Here is a 17759-nt window from a genome sequence, read left to right as displayed (position 1 = left end):
TATTTATTAAACTTTGTTGCTGTCTCCCGCATCAGCTAGGTAGCGCAAGGAAACAGACGAAAGAATGGCCCAATCCACTCATACATGCATATACATACACGCACATATACATACGTATAAATCTCAATGTATACATGTATATACACGCAGACATGTAAATATATACACATGTACATAATTCATACTGTCTGCCCATATTTATTCCCGTCACCACCCTGCCACACATGAAATGACAACCCCCTCCCCCCGCATGTACGCGAGTTAGCGTTAGGAAAAGACAACAAGGGCCACATTCGTTCACACTCAATCTCTAGCTGTCATGTGTAAAGCACTGAAACCACAGCTCCATTTCCACATCCAGGCCCCACAGACCTTTCCATGCTTTACCCCAGACATTTCACATAGCCTGGTTCAGTCCATTGACAGCAAGTTGACAATGTAAAATTACTAGTATAAAAAATGAAAAGATCAAATATGAGTGAACTGACCCAACTATTTGGAATTCTCACACTTGAATGGATAACCTCTTCCTGGAATGTAACTAATAGGAAATAAGGTTGAGCCTAAATTTGAAATGAAGATAAAATAACATACCTCTCTGTACAAAGATTAAGATCAATTCTCACTTCTCCATTGATTTTTTTTCCCCCTCGTTTTAGAAAGAATGGTGTATGAAAAGTGTTAAAAAAGTGATTAACATGCGTTTGCCAGACTGTTGTACTTCTGCAATAAAATGATTTTATTTATATGATTAAGCACATTACTATCAAACCCATTAAGTATTCATAGCGGTGTAAGTAAAAGCATTTCCAGTTTAGAAATAAGTATTTTACTTAAAAAATTTGTTTATGAAAAGTGTTACAAAAAACTGATTAATTATAAATCCTAGTTTAGAAAAAAGTGTTTACCAGACTGGATTGTACTGCTGCAATAATATTTGATTTATATGATTAAGGACAGCATATACTATCAAACCCATTAAGTTTTTGTAGTGATGTAAATAAAAGCATTTCCAGTTTAGAATAAGTATTTTACTGGATTAGTCAGTCATAACTGGTCTTTCCTGTTCAAATATTTGCTTACACTTTTCAGTTTCATCTTACTGCACTTCACACTTACACTGGGAGTAGATATTACTATTTACATTGGCTCTTCGTGTATTGTTAAATGATGGAAAAACAAAACTTGAATTAGTAAATGATGTTTACGTAAGTCGCTGAATTATATTGGTTTGAAAAAATAAATTGGTCGTTTTCCTAAATTAATGACTGGTTTCTAATTGCAGGAACATATGAACAGTTGAGGAACTAGACAAAGTAACCTTCAAGAAGTATGATGTTTGAGAGAAGATACTGTAGTTGTACAAATATGGATGAAAATTATGATTGGGCAAGGGTACGTTTCTTTCATGCTTACATTGCTTTCGGTATTGTATACAGTAATCATTTCATTATGCAATAAGATTTGATTTATATGATTAAGTACAACATATACTATCAAACCCATTAAGTTTTTGTAGTGATGTAATTAAAAGCATTTCCGGTTTAGAAATAAATATTTTACTGGATTAGTCAGTCATAACTGGTCTTTCCTGTTCAAATATTTGCTTACACTTTTCAGTTTCATCTTGTTGCACTTCGCATTTACACTGGGAGTAGATATTACCATTTACATTGGCTCCTCGTGTATTGTTAAATGATGGAAAAACAAAACTTGAATGAGTAAATGATGTTTACGTAAGTCGCTGAATTATGTTGGTTTGAAAAAATAAATTGGTCGTTTTCCTAAATTAATGACTGGTTTCTAATTGCAGGAACATATGGACAGTTGAGGAACTAGACAAAGTAACCTTCAAGAAGTATGATGTTTGAGAGAAGATACTGTAGTTGTACAAATATGGATGAAAATTATGATTGGGCAAGGGTACGTTTCTTTCATGCTTACATTGCTTTTGGTATTGTTTACAGTAACCATTTCATTATGCATAATTTTCATATAAGCCAATTTGCTTGACTTAAATAACCAATCACTTTCCTCTCTTCCTACTTGTGCACATGCCTTACATCTTCAGTAAAAACGTTTCACTGCATCTAGTAACTTGCCTTCCACACTATGTACTCTTAATACCTTCCACAGAGCATCTCTATCAACTCTTATATGCATTCTCCAGAACCATAAATACTGCATACAAATCCATATGCATTTCTAAGCATTTTCACATTCTTCAAATCGAGCACCTGATCCACACATCCTCTACAACTTCTGAAACCACACTGCTCTTACCCAATCTCATAATTTGTACATGCCTTGACCCTCTTAATCAAACCCTCCCATATAAGCCCAGGAATACTCAACAGACTTATACCTCTGTAATTTGAACACTCGCCTTTATCCCCTTTGCCTTTATACAATGGCACTATGCATGCATTCTGCCAATCCTCAGGCACTTCACCATGACCCATGCATACTTGATGTCTCCATGGTTGTATAATTTGTTTATGGATGGGGTTGTTAGGGAGGTGAATGTAAGTTTTTGAGAAAGGGGCAAGTATGCAGTATGTTATGTATGAGAGGGCTCGGAAAATGAGTCAGTTGTTTGCTGATAATACAGCGCTGGTGGCTGATTCAGATGAGTAACTACAGAAGCTGGAGACTGAGTTTGGTAAAGTGTGTGAAAGAAGAAAGTCGAGAGTAAATGTGAATAAGAGGTTATTAGGTTCAGTAGGGTTGAGGGACAGATCAATTGGGGGTAAGTTTGAATGGAGAAAAACTGGAGGAAGTAAAGTGTTTTAGATATCTGGGAGTGGATTTGGCAGCGGGTGGAACCATAGAAGTGGAAAGGAGTCACTGGGTGGGAGAGGGGGTGAAGGTTTTGGGAGCGTTGAAGAATGTATGGAAGGCAAGAACATTATCTCAGTGCAAAAATGGACATGTTTAAAGGATTAGCGGTTCCAGCAATGTTATATGGTTGCAAGGTGTGGGCTATAGGAAAGGTTGTGCAAAGGAGAGTGGATGTGTTGGAAATGAGATGTTTGAGGACAATATGCGGTGTGAGGTGGTTTGATCGAGTAAGTAATGAAAGGGTAAGAGATGTGGTAAGAAAAAGCGTGGTTGAGAGAGCACGTCACGCGACATCGGGGGGAGGGGGTGCAATCGGAGCATTAGATTGGGGAAGAACAGTGTGGTTTCAGAAGTGGTAGAGGATGTGGATCAGGTGTTTGCTTTGTAGAATGTATGTGAGAAATACTTAGAATAGCAAATGGATTTGTATATAGCATGTATGGATCTGGAGAAGTTATATGATAGAGAAGCTCTGTGAAAGGTATTAAGAATATATGATGTGGGAGGCAAGGTGTTAGAAGCAGTGAAAAGTTTTTATCGAGGATGTAAGGCATGTGTACGAGTAGGCAGAGAGGAAAGTGATTGGTTCTCGGTAAATGTTGTTTTGCGGCAGGGGTGCGTGATGTCTCTATGGTTGTTAATTTGTTTATGGAGGGGTTGTTAGGGAGGTGAATGCAAAAGTTTTGGAAAGAGGGGCAAGTATGCAGTCTGTTGTGGATGAGAGCTTGGGAAGTGAGTCAGTTGTTGTTCGCTGATGATACAGCGCTGGTGGCTAATTTGGACGAGAAACTGCAGTAACTGCTGACTGAGTTTGGTCAAGTGTGCGAAAGAAGAAAGCTGAGAGTAGATGAATAAGTTGGGAGGTAAGTTTGAATTCAGAAAAACTGGAGGAAGTGAAGTGTTTTGAATATCTGGGAGTGGATTTGGCAGCGGTTGGAACCATGTAAGTGGATCATAGGGTGGGGGAGGGGGCGAAAGTTCTGGGAGCGTTGAAAAATGCATGTAAGGTGAAAACGTTATCTCGGTAAGCAAAAATGGGTATGTTTAAAGGAATAGTAGTTCCATCAATGTTATATGGTTGTAAGGTGTGGGCTATAGATAGAGTTGTGTGAAGGAGGGTGGATGTGTTGCAAATGGAAAGTTTGAGGACAATTTGTGGTGTGAGGTGGTTTGATCTATACTTTGAGATATATAGGTATGTATGTGTGTGTGTTTTTATATACATGTGTATGTGGGTGGGTTGGGCCATTCTTTTGTCTGTTTCCTTGCACTACCTCGCTAGTGCAGGAGACAGCTACAAAGTATAATGATACAAGGTGAGAACAATGTAAGTAAGGGGAGTGGGAAAGGAATGGGATGTATTTAGGGAATCAGTGGTGGATTGCACAAAAGATGCTTGTGGCATGAGAAGAGTGGGAGGTGGGTTGATTAGAAAGGGTAGTGAGTTGTGGGATGAAGAAGTAAGATTATTAGTGAAAGAGAAGAGAGAGGCATTTGGACGATTTTTGCATGGAAAAAATGCAATTGAGTGGGAGATGTATAAAAGAAAGAGACAGGAGGTCAAGAGAAAGGTGCAAGAGGTGAAAAAGAGGGCAAATGAGAGTTGGGGTGAGAGAGTATCATTAAATTTTAGGGAGAATAAAAAGATGTTCTGGAAGGAGGTAAATAAAGTGCGTAAGACAAGGGAGCAAATGGGAACTTCAGTGAAGGGCGCAAATGGGGAGGTGATAAGTAGTGGTGATGTGAGGAGGAGATGGAGTGAGTATTTTGAAGGTTTGTTGAATGTGTTTGATGATAGAGTGGCAGATATAGGGTGTTTTGGTCGAGGTGGTGTGCAGAGTGAGAGGGTTAGGGAAAATGATTTGGTAAACAGAGAAGAGGTAGTAAAAGCTTTGCAGAAGATGAAAGCCGGCAAGGCTGCAGGTTTGGATGGTATTGCAGTGGAATTTATTAAAAAAGGGGGTGACTGTATTATTGACTGGTTGGTAAGGTTATTTAATGTATGTATGACTCATGGTGAGGTGCCTGAGGATTGGCGGAATGCGCGCATAGTGCCATTGTACAAAGGCAAAGGGGATAAGAGTGAGTGCTCAAATTACAGAGGTATAAGTTTGTTGAGTATTCCTGGTCAATTATATGGGAGGGTATTGATTGAGAGGGTGAAGGCATGTACAGAGCATCAGATTGGGGAAGAGGAGTGTGGTTTCAGAAGTGGTAGAGGATGTGTGGATCAGGTGTTTGCTTTGAAGAATGTATGTGAGAAATACTTAGGAAAGCAAATGGATTTGTATGTAGCATTTATGGATCTGGAGAGGGCATATAGAGATGCTCTGTGGAAGGTATTAAGAAGTTATGGTGTGGGAGGCAAGTTGTTTGCAGTTAAAAGTTTTTATCGAGGATGTAAGGCATGTGTCCGTGTAGGAAGAGAGGAAAATGATTGGTTCTCAGTGAATGTAGGTTTGCAGCAGGGGTGTGTGATGTGTCCATGGTTGTTTAATTTGTTTATGGATGGGGTTGTTAGGGAGGTGAATGCAAGAGTTTTGGAAAGAGGGGCAAGTATGAAGTCTGTTGGGGATGAGAGAGCTTGGGAAGTGAGTCAGTTGTTGTTCGCTGATGATACAGTGCTGGTGGCTGATTCATGTGAGAAATTGCTGAAGCTGGTGACTGAGTTTGGTAAAGTGTGTGAAAGAAGAAAGTTAAGAGTAAATGTGAATAAGAGCAAGGTAATTCGGTACAGTAGGGTTGAGGGTCAAGTCAATCGCCACCTCGCCACACATGGAATACGGTGGCACTATGCAAGCATTCCGCCAATCCTCAGGCAACTCATCAGGGGCCTGAATGTGGAAAGGGAGCTGTTGTTTCGGTGCATTATTACATGACAGCTAGAGACTGAGTGTGAACAAAAGTGGCCCTTGTTTTTTCCTAGCGCGACGTCGTGCACATTTGGGGGGAGGGGGTTGTTATTTCATGTGTGGGGAGGTGGCAATGGTAATGAATAAGGGCAGACAGTAGGGGATTAAGAATACTTCCCACGTGTTCCCTGCATGTCCTAGAAGGCGACTAAAAGTGGAGGGAGCGGGGGGCTGGAAATTCTCCTCGTTTTTTTCAAAAGGAGGAACAGAGGGGGCCAGGTGAGGATATTCCACAAAGGCCCAGTCCTCTGTTCTTAACGCTACCTCGCTAACGTGGGAAATGGCGAATAGTTTAAAAGAAAGAAAGAAAAAGTATGAATTATGTACATGTGTATATATGTATATGTCTGTGTGTATATATATGTATTTTGAGTAGTCTAATATGTGTTGGCTAGTTACCATCAACACCACCAATTCTATTTAGCAAGCTGGGTCAGGAGGGCAACGCTTATTTTGCCGACAAGTTGCATCAGTTGGCCGTACGTATACGTGATCTTGTCTTTTGTCTCCTGTTGTGTATATATTTATTAGAATAATCTAGGAAGCATGATTAGTTGACTTGCAGTATTTTAATACTAATGGTATTCCATTCTCTGGTACGGCACCGTGCCTATCATTGGTTTATGGACACTGCCGTCATATTCAAATATTGGTTGAATAATAATTTCATTCAGAATTTAGGGATCTATCTGGTGGTTAGCTTTAGTTTGGGAATGCTAAGCTAGTCCGCTTGGTGCTACGACAGGGAGTGTAATTCTGTAAGTTTCTGCATACCATATACTCTTTTAAGTAGGCATTCAGCTCAGTCTGGGTAAGAGTAGTAATGACTTAGGGGATTCATTAGTCTAAGTGAATTTGTCCCTGTTACAGACTTGTCGGCAAAACAGCGTTTTACTCCTTTGTGACTCGTCCTGAAAAGAGAAATCATCCATCCAAATGGTGTTTAAAGCACTTGCTAATAATGCATACTGTTGAGTTACTGTTTTGATGTCTAGTTTCCATCATAATCACTTCTCAGAATGTTCCCTGCCTGCCGTCCCCCCTCCTTTTAAAGTGTTTCTCATAAAGTGAGCAGAGCATTTCGGTAGAAGGAAATTGAGGTAAAAGCACTGTGTATCAACTGAACTCTATGGATTGTTATTGATCAAAATACATGGAGTAGAATAGGAAAGAGAGCCTTTTATTGCATTCTGAACGTAATTTTCATTGGCCATTTGTATATTACTGGCCTGCAGATAGGTGAGAACATTCTACTTGACACTGATTCTCTCTAGCTTGTCTTTTACTAGAATTAACTCTTACAAACTTCCCAAAATATTGAAGTGATGCACATGGGTTAGGTGGAAAGTGAGATTGTTAGAGTATTTGGTTTAGAGGATAAGCAAAAAGTTTAAAACTGTAAGGTTAATTTTAGAGGTGCTTGAGAGTTTAAATGTTTCTATAAGACCAACATGAGACTTTACAAAGTATGTTTGCTCCAATGAGTGTTTTAAAATGTGGTAAACATTACTTCATAGTGAAGTAATCCAAATCCCAGTATGAAATTAGTTTAATATTTACTACAGTTCTGCAGGACAACTCTATACAGACTCCTAAAATAGTTTAGTCTGGTGGGTGAAAGTAGTTTTGATTGCGGCATGGGAAGATAGTTACTGCTGCTGGCTATTAATATCAGTTTCAGTATGGGATGTGTGACCTCTATATATTGTTTTTGGCTTCCTGAAAGCACCAGTCTGGATTTGTTCCTCCTCTCTGGCCGTCGAAGTGGAAGTAGATGATTTCCTTTTCTATATGGGTGAGATAGACTATATTTCTAGTAGTTTGTGTCCATGAGAAGAGGTACAAGTTAGTCTATTCAAGGTTTATAGTGTTGCTTGAAAAATGAAATAATTTTAATTTGTTCAGTACACAAACTTTGCCTAATTTATTTTTCCTTTTCAGGTAAAATGTCACAAGCTGGCAGTGATTTTTCACAGCAGGAATGTGGGGACGTTGGTCACTACCTTCGTATACTTAATCCTTCGGAGGTAAAGTGCTTGCATCACCAAGATTCCCGTGGAATAGTTGGAGAATTTCAGCAACAGAAGCTGGAAAAAGAGGCTGCTAAGAACTGGGATAAATTTTACAAACGCAATGAAACTAGGTATGTTGAAAAAAGGTTTTATTTATGTGCAGTACATGAATGAATGTGAATACTAGCATTGCATATGTTTTGATAGAACTGATTCAAGTGGGAATCTTTTGGGAAAAATGATTTTTCATTAGTGTTTGATAGCCACTGCATGAAGAGGAAATGCACAAATAAGGCTTCCAGAAGACTGGGAAAGGTCATGGGTATAGATAAAAGTGCAGCTATGTTAGTTCATTAAAAAGAATTATCCTGCATACCATTCTTATGTATTTATCTAGTGTATTATCTTTAGAACCCCTTTGTTGTATCTTTAAACAGTGTGAAGTTTGATGCCATGTTTTGCATTTGTTAATTTCCTGAGTAACCTACTTTGCTTCCTTTGCAGATGCTGGAAAGGCAGTGGACTAACCTGCCTGCAACCATTGGTTATGTTGAACATTTGAAGTACAGTTTTGGTGAAATTTTGTCAACCTTGTTGTTTTGGTATGAATTTATCTTTGAATTTGTTCAATAGTTTATTAAAGCTTTGTTTGTCCTGGTTAAGTACATTTTAACATGATGAAAAAAAAATCTCTGAAGTAGAATGTTGAACTTCTTTGGTCCTAACATGCACTGAATTTTTGAATTTCAATTAATGTAATAATTGATGGTTGCTGCTTCAAATATATTTTGTTTTTGTTTGCAGGATCTACCAGTCTGTTACCATTTCTAGTACGCCTGAAATGTGAGTGTGGTAGTAGTATTATATTTCTTGTGATAATTATGACATATGTGATATAAAACTAATTTTTCTTCATTAAAGGCTAACATAACTTCATTAGAGGTTTACAGTGGATTGCTTGTTCATGCATTCTGCAAAATGCAATGTAAGAATGCATGTTTTGTTGATTGTATAAGGTGTAGAAATTTCTTTTTAGGTTAGGTTTGTCTTTATGGCTAAATTATCCTGCATACCATTCTTATGTATTTATCTAGTGTATTATCTTTAGAACCCCTTTGTTGTATCTTTAAACAGTGTGAAGTTTGATGCCATGTTTTGCATTTGTTAATTTCCTGAGTAACCTACTTTGCTTCCTTTGCAGATGCTGGAAAGGCAGTGGACTAACCTGCCTGCAACCATTGGTTATGTTGAACATTTGAAGTACAGTTTTGGTGAAATTTTGTCAACCTTGTTGTTTTGGTATGAATTTATCTTTGAATTTGTTCAATAGTTTATTAAAGCTTTGTTTGTCCTGGTTAAGTACATTTTAACATGATGAAAAAAAATCTCTGAAGTAGAATGTTGAACTTCTTTGGTCCTAACATGCACTGAATTTTTGAATTTCAATTAATGTAATAATTGATGGTTGCTGCTTCAAATATATTTTGTTTTTGTTTGCAGGATCTACCAGTCTGTTACCATTTCTAGTACGCCTGAAATGTGAGTGTGGTAGTAGTATTATATTTCTTGTGATAATTATGACATATGTGATATAAAACTAATTTTTCTTCATTAAAGGCTAACATAACTTCATTAGAGGTTTACAGTGGATTGCTTGTTCATGCATTCTGCAAAATGCAATGTAAGAATGCATGTTTTGTTGATTGTATAAGGTGTAGAAATTTCTTTTTAGGTTAGGTTTGTCTTTATGGCTGCTGTTTATCAGTTGGAGTGAAGTTCTGTGCAAACTTTTCATTGGGTATTCAGTTTGAAGGTATACTGGAAAAGAATACAAGGGGAGTTGGGAATCAATTTGTATCCTGTGTGATGGACATGATGAAAGGGGAACTCAGAACATTGAAAGATATTTTAAAGTTTTGTAAACTAGAGGAATGAATGTGAATACTAGCATTGCATATGTTTTGATAGAACTGATTCAAGTGGGAATCTTTTTGGGAAAAATGATTTTTCATTAGTGTTTGATAGTTACTGCATGAAGAGGAAATGTGCAAATAAGGCTTTCAGAAGAATGAGAAAGGTCATTGGTATTGATACAAGTGTAGCCATGTCACTTCATAAAAAGCATTATCCTGCATACTGTTCGTACACATTGTTTATCTAATGCATTATCTTTAGAACCCCTTTGTTGTATCTTTAAACAGTGTGAAGTTTGATGCCATGTTTTGCATTTGTTAATTTCCTGAGTAACCTACTTTGCTTCCTTTGCAGATGCTGGAAAGGCAGTGGACTAACCTGCCTGCAACCATTGGTTATGTTGAACATTTGAAGTACAGTTTTGGTGAAATTTTGTCAACCTTGTTGTTTTGGTATGAATTTATCTTTGAATTTGTTCAATAGTTTATTAAAGCTTTGTTTGTCCTGGTTAAGTACATTTTAACATGATGAAAAAAAAATCTCTGAAGTAGAATGTTGAACTTCTTTGGTCCTAACATGCACTGAATTTTTGAATTTCAATTAATGTAATAATTGATGGTTGCTGCTTCAAATATATTTTGTTTTTGTTTGCAGGATCTACCAGTCTGTTACCATTTCTAGTACGCCTGAAATGTGAGTGTGGTAGTAGTATTATATTTCTTGTGATAATTATGACATATGTGATATAAAACTAATTTTTCTTCATTAAAGGCTAACATAACTTCATTAGAGGTTTACAGTGGATTGCTTGTTCATGCATTCTGCAAAATGCAATGTAAGAATGCATGTTTTGTTGATTGTATAAGGTGTAGAAATTTCTTTTTAGGTTAGGTTTGTCTTTATGGCTGCTGTTTATCAGTTGGAGTGAAGTTCTGTGCAAACTTTTCATTGGGTATTCAGTTTGAAGGTATACTGGAAAAGAATACAAGGGGAGTTGGGAATCAATTTGTATCCTGTGTGATGGACATGATGAAAGGGGAACTCAGAACATTGAAAGATATTTTAAAGTTTTGTAAACTAGAGGAATGAATGTGAATACTAGCATTTGTATATGTTTTGATAGAACTGATTCAAGTGGGAATCTTTTTGGGAAAAATGATTTTTCATTAGTGTTTGATAGCCACTGCATGAAGAGGAAATGCACAAATAAGGCTTCCAGAAGACTGGGAAAGGTCATGGGTATAGATAAAAGTGCAGCTATGTTAGTTCATTAAAAAGAATTATCCTGCATACCATTCTTATGTATTTATCTAGTGTATTATCTTTAGAACCCCTTTGTTGTATCTTTAAACAGTGTGAAGTTTGATGCCATGTTTTGCATTTGTTAATTTCCTGAGTAACCTACTTTGCTTCCTTTGCAGATGCTGGAAAGGCAGTGGACTAACCTGCCTGCAACCATTGGTTATGTTGAACATTTGAAGTACAGTTTTGGTGAAATTTTGTCAACCTTGTTGTTTTGGTATGAATTTATCTTTGAATTTGTTCAATAGTTTATTAAAGCTTTGTTTGTCCTGGTTAAGTACATTTTAACATGATGAAAAAAAAATCTCTGAAGTAGAATGTTGAACTTCTTTGGTCCTAACATGCACTGAATTTTTGAATTTCAATTAATGTAATAATTGATGGTTGCTGCTTCAAATATATTTTGTTTTTGTTTGCAGGATCTACCAGTCTGTTACCATTTCTAGTACGCCTGAAATGTGAGTGTGGTAGTAGTATTATATTTCTTGTGATAATTATGACATATGTGATATAAAACTAATTTTTCTTCATTAAAGGCTAACATAACTTCATTAGAGGTTTACAGTGGATTGCTTGTTCATGCATTCTGCAAAATGCAATGTAAGAATGCATGTTTTGTTGATTGTATAAGGTGTAGAAATTTCTTTTTAGGTTAGGTTTGTCTTTATGGCTGCTGTTTATCAGTTGGAGTGAAGTTCTGTGCAAACTTTTCATTGGGTATTCAGTTTGAAGGTATACTGGAAAAGAATACAAGGGGAGTTGGGAATCAATTTGTATCCTGTGTGATGGACATGATGAAAGGGGAACTCAGAACATTGAAAGATATTTTAAAGTTTTGTAAACTAGAGGAATGAATGTGAATACTAGCATTGCATATGTTTTGATAGAACTGATTCAAGTGGGAATCTTTTTGGGAAAAATGATTTTTCATTAGTGTTTGATAGCCACTGCATGAAGAGGAAATGTGCAAATAAGGCTTTCAGAAGAATGAGAAAGGTCATTGGTATTGATACAAGTGTAGCCATGTCACTTCATAAAAAGCATTATCCTGCATACTGTTCGTACACATTGTTTATCTAATGCATTATCTTTAGAACCCCTTTGTTGTATCTTTAAACAGTGTGAAGTTTGATGCCATGTTTTGCATTTGTTAATTTCCTGAGTAACCTACTTTGCTTCCTTTGCAGATGCTGGAAAGGCAGTGGACTAACCTGCCTGCAACCATTGGTTATGTTGAACATTTGAAGTACAGTTTTGGTGAAATTTTGTCAACCTTGTTGTTTTGGTATGAATTTATCTTTGAATTTGTTCAATAGTTTATTAAAGCTTTGTTTGTCCTGGTTAAGTACATTTTAACATGATGAAAAAAAAATCTCTGAAGTAGAATGTTGAACTTCTTTGGTCCTAACATGCACTGAATTTTTGAATTTCAATTAATGTAATAATTGATGGTTGCTGCTTCAAATATATTTTGTTTTTGTTTGCAGGATCTACCAGTCTGTTACCATTTCTAGTACGCCTGAAATGTGAGTGTGGTAGTAGTATTATATTTCTTGTGATAATTATGACATATGTGATATAAAACTAATTTTTCTTCATTAAAGGCTAACATAACTTCATTAGAGGTTTACAGTGGATTGCTTGTTCATGCATTCTGCAAAATGCAATGTAAGAATGCATGTTTTGTTGATTGTATAAGGTGTAGAAATTTCTTTTTAGGTTAGGTTTGTCTTTATGGCTGCTGTTTATCAGTTGGAGTGAAGTTCTGTGCAAACTTTTCATTGGGTATTCAGTTTGAAGGTATACTGGAAAAGAATACAAGGGGAGTTGGGAATCAATTTGTATCCTGTGTGATGGACATGATGAAAGGGGAACTCAGAACATTGAAAGATATTTTAAAGTTTTGTAAACTAGAGGAATGAATGTGAATACTAGCATTGCATATGTTTTGATAGAACTGATTCAAGTGGGAATCTTTTTGGGAAAAATGATTTTTCATTAGTGTTTGATAGCCACTGCATGAAGAGGAAATGCACAAATAAGGCTTCCAGAAGACTGGGAAAGGTCATGGGTATAGATAAAAGTGCAGCTATGTTAGTTCATTAAAAAGAATTATCCTGCATACCATTCTTATGTATTTATCTAGTGTATTATCTTTAGAACCCCCTTGTGTCTGGGGGGGGGAGATATAGACCGGCACCAGAACTTTTTTTTTTTTTTTACAATCTGAAGTTTGACTTTTTTTTTTTTTTTACAATCTGAAGTTTGACTTTTTTTTTTTTTTTACAATCTGAAGTTTGACTTTTTTTTTTTTTTTTACAATCTGAAGTTTGACTTTTTTTTTTTTTTTTTTACAATCTGAAGTTTGACTTTTTTTTTTTTTTTACAATCTGAAGTTTGACTTTTTTTTTTTTTTTTTTACAATCTGAAGTTTGACTTTTTTTTTTTTTTTATTTTTTTTTTTTTTTTACAATCTGAAGTTTGACTTTTTTTTTTTTTTTACAATCTGAAGTTTGACTTTTTTTTTTTTTTTACAATCTGAAGTTTGACTTTTTTTTTTTTTTTACAATCTGAAGTTTGACTTTTTTTTTTTTTTTACAATCTGAAGTTTGACTTTTTTTTTTTTTTTTTTTTACAATCTGAAGTTTGACTTTTTTTTTTTTTTTACAATCTGAAGTTTGACTTTTTTTTTTTTTTTACAATCTGAAGTTTGACTTTTTTTTTTTTTTTTTTTTACAATCTGAAGTTTGACTTTTTTTTTTTTTTTACAATCTGAAGTTTGACTTTTTTTTTTTTTTTACAATCTGAAGTTTGACTTTTTTTTTTTTTTTTACAATCTGAAGTTTGACTTTTTTTTTTTTTTTACAATCTGAAGTTTGACTTTTTTTTTTCTTTGATACTTTTGGCACTGTTTCCCGTGTTAGTGAGGAGCGCAAGGAAACAGACGAAAGAATGGCCCAACCCTCCCACATACACATGTATATATATACACGTCCACACACGCGCATATACATACCCATAAGTCTCAATGTATTTTTTTTTTTTTTTTTTTTTTTTTTGCTGTCTCCCGCGTTTGCGAGGTAGCGCAAGGAACGTATACATATATATATATACTATTTATTTATTTTGCTTTGTCGCTGTCTCCTGCGTTTGCGAGGTAGCGCAAGGAAACAGACGAAAGAAATGGCCCAACCCACCCTCATACACAATGTATACACACACACACACGTCCACACACGCAAATATACATACCTATACATCTCAATGTACACATATATACATACACACACATACATATATACCCATGCACACAATTCACACTGTCTGCCCCCATTCACTCCCATCGCCACCTCGCCACACATGGAATACGGTGGCACTATGCAAGCATTCCGCCAATCCTCTGGCAACTCATCAGGGGCCTGAATGTGGAAAGGGAGCTGTTGTTTCGGTGCATTATTACATGACAGCTAGAGACTGAGTGTGAACAAAAGTGGCCCTTGTTTTTTCCTAGCGCGACGTCGTGCACATTTGGGGGGAGGGGGTTGTTATTTCATGTGTGGGGAGGTGGCAATGGTAATGAATAAGGGCAGACAGTAGGGGATTAAGAATACTTCCCACGTGTTCCCTGCATGTCCTAGAAGGCGACTAAAAGTGGAGGGAGCGGGGGGCTGGAAATTCTCCTCGTTTTTTTCAAAAGGAGGAACAGAGGGGGCCAGGTGAGGATATTCCACAAAGGCCCAGTCCTCTGTTCTTAACGCTACCTCGCTAACGTGGGAAATGGCGAATAGTTTAAAAGAAAGAAAGAAAAAGTATGAATTATGTACATGTGTATATATGTATATGTCTGTGTGTATATATATGTATTTTGAGTAGTCTAATATGTGTTGGCTAGTTACCATCAACACCACCAATTCTATTTAGCAAGCTGGGTCAGGAGGGCAACGCTTATTTTGCCGACAAGTTGCATCAGTTGGCCGTACGTATACGTGATCTTGTCTTTTGTCTCCTGTTGTGTATATATTTATTAGAATAATCTAGGAAGCATGATTAGTTGACTTGCAGTATTTTAATACTAATGGTATTCCATTCTCTGGTACGGCACCGTGCCTATCATTGGTTTATGGACACTGCCGTCATATTCAAATATTGGTTGAATAATAATTTCATTCAGAATTTAGGGATCTATCTGGTGGTTAGCTTTAGTTTGGGAATGCTAAGCTAGTCCGCTTGGTGCTACGACAGGGAGTGTAATTCTGTAAGTTTCTGCATACCATATACTCTTTTAAGTAGGCATTCAGCTCAGTCTGGGTAAGAGTAGTAATGACTTAGGGGATTCATTAGTCTAAGTGAATTTGTCCCTGTTACAGACTTGTCGGCAAAACAGCGTTTTACTCCTTTGTGACTCGTCCTGAAAAGAGAAATCATCCATCCAAATGGTGTTTAAAGCACTTGCTAATAATGCATACTGTTGAGTTACTGTTTTGATGTCTAGTTTCCATCATAATCACTTCTCAGAATGTTCCCTGCCTGCCGTCCCCCCTCCTTTTAAAGTGTTTCTCATAAAGTGAGCAGAGCATTTCGGTAGAAGGAAATTGAGGTAAAAGCACTGTGTATCAACTGAACTCTATGGATTGTTATTGATCAAAATACATGGAGTAGAATAGGAAAGAGAGCCTTTTATTGCATTCTGAACGTAATTTTCATTGGCCATTTGTATATTACTGGCCTGCAGATAGGTGAGAACATTCTACTTGACACTGATTCTCTCTAGCTTGTCTTTTACTAGAATTAACTCTTACAAACTTCCCAAAATATTGAAGTGATGCACATGGGTTAGGTGGAAAGTGAGATTGTTAGAGTATTTGGTTTAGAGGATAAGCAAAAAGTTTAAAACTGTAAGGTTAATTTTAGAGGTGCTTGAGAGTTTAAATGTTTCTATAAGACCAACATGAGACTTTACAAAGTATGTTTGCTCCAATGAGTGTTTTAAAATGTGGTAAACATTACTTCATAGTGAAGTAATCCAAATCCCAGTATGAAATTAGTTTAATATTTACTACAGTTCTGCAGGACAACTCTATACAGACTCCTAAAATAGTTTAGTCTGGTGGGTGAAAGTAGTTTTGATTGCGGCATGGGAAGATAGTTACTGCTGCTGGCTATTAATATCAGTTTCAGTATGGGATGTGTGACCTCTATATATTGTTTTTGGCTTCCTGAAAGCACCAGTCTGGATTTGTTCCTCCTCTCTGGCCGTCGAAGTGGAAGTAGATGATTTCCTTTTCTATATGGGTGAGATAGACTATATTTCTAGTAGTTTGTGTCCATGAGAAGAGGTACAAGTTAGTCTATTCAAGGTTTATAGTGTTGCTTGAAAAATGAAATAATTTTAATTTGTTCAGTACACAAACTTTGCCTAATTTATTTTTCCTTTTCAGGTAAAATGTCACAAGCTGGCAGTGATTTTTCACAGCAGGAATGTGGGGACGTTGGTCACTACCTTCGTATACTTAATCCTTCGGAGGTAAAGTGCTTGCATCACCAAGATTCCCGTGGAATAGTTGGAGAATTTCAGCAACAGAAGCTGGAAAAAGAGGCTGCTAAGAACTGGGATAAATTTTACAAACGCAATGAAACTAGGTATGTTGAAAAAAGGTTTTATTTATGTGCAGTACATGAATGAATGTGAATACTAGCATTGCATATGTTTTGATAGAACTGATTCAAGTGGGAATCTTTTGGGAAAAATGATTTTTCATTAGTGTTTGATAGCCACTGCATGAAGAGGAAATGCACAAATAAGGCTTCCAGAAGACTGGGAAAGGTCATGGGTATAGATAAAAGTGCAGCTATGTTAGTTCATTAAAAAGAATTATCCTGCATACCATTCTTATGTATTTATCTAGTGTATTATCTTTAGAACCCCTTTGTTGTATCTTTAAACAGTGTGAAGTTTGATGCCATGTTTTGCATTTGTTAATTTCCTGAGTAACCTACTTTGCTTCCTTTGCAGATGCTGGAAAGGCAGTGGACTAACCTGCCTGCAACCATTGGTTATGTTGAACATTTGAAGTACAGTTTTGGTGAAATTTTGTCAACCTTGTTGTTTTGGTATGAATTTATCTTTGAATTTGTTCAATAGTTTATTAAAGCTTTGTTTGTCCTGGTTAAGTACATTTTAACATGATGAAAAAAAATCTCTGAAGTAGAATGTTGAACTTCTTTGGTCCTAACATGCACTGAATTTTTGAATTTCAATTAATGTAATAATTGATGGTTGCTGCTTCAAATATATTTTGTTTTTGTTTGCAGGATCTACCAGTCTGTTACCATTTCTAGTACGCCTGAAATGTGAGTGTGGTAGTAGTATTATATTTCTTGTGATAATTATGACATATGTGATATAAAACTAATTTTTCTTCATTAAAGGCTAACATAACTTCATTAGAGGTTTACAGTGGATTGCTTGTTCATGCATTCTGCAAAATGCAATGTAAGAATGCATGTTTTGTTGATTGTATAAGGTGTAGAAATTTCTTTTTAGGTTAGGTTTGTCTTTATGGCTGCTGTTTATCAGTTGGAGTGAAGTTCTGTGCAAACTTTTCATTGGGTATTCAGTTTGAAGGTATACTGGAAAAGAATACAAGGGGAGTTGGGAATCAATTTGTATCCTGTGTGATGGACATGATGAAAGGGGAACTCAGAACATTGAAAGATATTTTAAAGTTTTGTAAACTAGAGGAATGAATGTGAATACTAGCATTTGTATATGTTTTGA

General features: G+C 36.3%; 1 protein-coding gene and 2 long non-coding RNA genes across 6 annotated transcripts in view; all 3 read left to right on the top strand.

The window, feature by feature from the left end:
* Window positions 1-17332, top strand: part of LOC139761911 (tRNA N(3)-cytidine methyltransferase METTL6) — a 40415-nt gene extending 23083 nt beyond the window's left edge. For all 4 annotated transcript variants that reach the window (XM_071686540.1, XM_071686542.1, XM_071686539.1 and 1 more), the window contains 6 exons: window positions 1286-1395; window positions 1814-1923; window positions 7695-7896; window positions 16420-16621; window positions 16995-17092; window positions 17294-17332. The gene's annotated coding sequence lies outside the window, so the exon portion shown is untranslated. The remainder of the gene's footprint in view (window positions 1-1285; window positions 1396-1813; window positions 1924-7694; window positions 7897-16419; window positions 16622-16994; window positions 17093-17293) is intronic.
* LOC139762044 (uncharacterized) lies at window positions 8849-9304 on the top strand. Its single transcript, XR_011715670.1, has 2 exons — window positions 8849-9064; window positions 9266-9304. It is a non-coding gene; the product is annotated as an uncharacterized lncRNA (long non-coding RNA).
* On the top strand, window positions 9968-11439 carry LOC139762043 (uncharacterized). The gene is made up of 3 exons (XR_011715669.1): window positions 9968-10131; window positions 10334-11198; window positions 11401-11439. It is a non-coding gene; the product is annotated as an uncharacterized lncRNA (long non-coding RNA).
* Window positions 17333-17759: the final 427 nt, after the last annotated feature.

Source organism: Panulirus ornatus, chromosome 42, assembly GCF_036320965.1.
Source record: "Panulirus ornatus isolate Po-2019 chromosome 42, ASM3632096v1, whole genome shotgun sequence".
In the NCBI taxonomy this organism is placed as follows: domain Eukaryota; kingdom Metazoa; phylum Arthropoda; class Malacostraca; order Decapoda; family Palinuridae; genus Panulirus; species Panulirus ornatus.
Note: the sequence above shows the minus strand (reverse complement) of the source record. Positions and strands in the feature narration are given on the sequence as shown.